Below are 2,401 nucleotides of genomic sequence, written 5' to 3'. Positions count from 1 at the left end.
TATTTTTCCTTACTTCCCCTTTCCTTCTCTCTTTTGTTCTCCTTTATTTCTTTCCTATATTGTAATGGTCTCTTTTCCATTTCCATGAGAACTCACCCCTACCTTTCTTCTCCATTCCCCCCAGGCTCCCATGTATGAGAGAAAACAAAAGACCCTTGACTTTCTGAGTATGGCTCAGAAAAGTTGCTCTCAAGTTCCAATCATTTTTCTGTAAATGACATAATTTCATTCTCCTTTAATGCTGAATAAAACTCCATTGTTTAAATATACAATTAAAATGGTGGCAGTTGCAACCAAGTGGGTAGAGATGCTTTAACTGCTGTCTTAACCCTATGTGTGTCTTTAGGCCTGAGGCCCCTTTCCATCCTTTTCAAGGGAACTATTAATTTCTCCTTTCAACAACATTGTAACCCATTTTAGAAATAAATGTTGTTTAATTTACAAATATTTTAGAATATTTAAAATACCTTTCTGTTAACTATTTCCAATTTAATTCTACTTTATTTATTTATTTTTTTTAAGTACAAATTTTCAGAGTTGTAGGTTTTGCGCTTAGGCCTTCAATCTATTTTGAGTTGATTTTTGTGCCAGGTGAGAAAGATCAAATTTCAGTCTTCTGCATGTGGATATCCAATTTTCTTGGCACCATTTTTTAAAGAAGTTGTCCTGTGTCCAATGCCTATGTTTGGTGTCTTTGTTGAGAAATGGTTGGCTGTAGGTATGGGTTTACTTCTGTAATCTCCTTGCTAGATGATTTTCAAGTCCCCATTCTTTTTATCTTCCTTAATGAAGCAAATCTAATTTTAAGTTTAGCACATTGGTATGAAGTTTAAAACCTATAATACATAGACTTCATTATGGTCATATGGGACATATGTGTAGATTTGGTCCTATATGAGTGATTTATGGAGGAAATCCATATGGAACTTACAGGAAGATTCATTAAAAGGATGGAGCAAATCTCTTCTCTTTCTTCATACCTTTAATATGAATGTAATAGCTGAAACCCTGATAGTCATCTTTCTCCATACAGTGATGTATTACTTGAGGCATGGCAGTATGATAGAACTCTGACTTCCTGGTATCAACTTGGAGTCACTATCACAGCTTTGGTCTTCTTTTGTTTAAGAAATATATCTATAAGCTGAATATGGTATTGATATTATATGGTTTTGTTTATAGGCTTACAAACCAGCTTGCATCTTCTAAACTATATAATTTGGATATTTATAGTGACTATTTTATTAAGTTTGTTGTTGTAAAGCATAAATGAGTTAATGTATCAAATTGAGTAAACAATTGACCAGCATATGGAAAATATGTTTTAAATGTTAGCTATGTTCATACATTATGAAATTATTTTAATGTGGTTCCTTCCTTGAGAACTTCACACATCACGACATATATTTTCCCTGTTTTTACCTTCTACAATTTATGCAGCCAATAACAGTGTGATTAGCAATTAATTTAAATACATAGCTGCTCCTTGACTTAAGATGATGTTCCATCTCAACAGGCTCATTGTAAGTTGAAAACATCATAAGTCAAAAATGCATTTGTATTGGTTTTGTAGTTCAGTGGTAGAGAGCTTGCCTGGCACATGTGAGGCACTGGGTTTGATTCTCAGCATCACATATAAATAAAATAAAGGTTCATTAACAACTAAAAATATATATATTTAAAAGAAATGCATTCAATGCACCTAACCAAACAAACATAGTAGTTTCCGACTTAAACACACAGAGAACACTTACATCGGTCTATAGTTAGCAAATTTATCAAGTGCACCTTATTTTATTTTAAAGTATTGAGCATTTATGTATGTGCACAGATGTGTGTTTTGTGCCATGGGGAGATGAGAAAACACAAAATGAAATATCCCAAAATCACAGTACCCACAGAGTTATTGTTGTTTAGATCACGATTACATGGCTGTGACATATAGCTCACTTTCATGGCCTATCATTGCAGGAAAATACTTTGTTCTAGTCAGGGAAAGATCAAACTTCCAAATTCCAAAATGGTTTCTTCTGAATGTATATTGCTTTTATGGTATCATAAACTTGAATGATCATAAGTAGAACCATTGTTAATCCTGATTACACTTATATAAAATTGTTATGAAAGTCTATAAAAAATTAAATTTGCTAAAGAATAAAGAGTAATTCCTTGGAAGTTCTTTGATTAAATGTGCTTTTTTTCCAAAACAAAATAGTTATCTCTTGTATATGATGCAAAAGTCAATAAATATATGTATACCTACAATACATATATACTGTATAGTATTTTCTATATAAATAAGTTCACTTGGATATTTACAGAGGTAAATAATTTACTTTTAAAAATTAAAATTTTTTAAAAAGTAAAAAAAATTCTGATTTTTAAAGTATATGCAGTGATA

The 2,401-nt window shown here is 31.4% G+C and overlaps 1 pseudogene; it reads right to left on the bottom strand.

Annotated features, from left to right (window-relative positions):
• Nucleotides 1–272: 272 nt before the first annotated feature.
• On the bottom strand, nucleotides 273–405 carry LOC120883835 (U6atac minor spliceosomal RNA; annotated as a pseudogene).
• Nucleotides 406–2,401: the final 1,996 nt, after the last annotated feature.

Source organism: Ictidomys tridecemlineatus, chromosome 7 (assembly GCF_052094955.1).
Source record: "Ictidomys tridecemlineatus isolate mIctTri1 chromosome 7, mIctTri1.hap1, whole genome shotgun sequence".
NCBI lineage: Eukaryota > Metazoa > Chordata > Mammalia > Rodentia > Sciuridae > Ictidomys > Ictidomys tridecemlineatus.
This window is presented reverse-complemented; position numbering and strand designations above follow the sequence as displayed.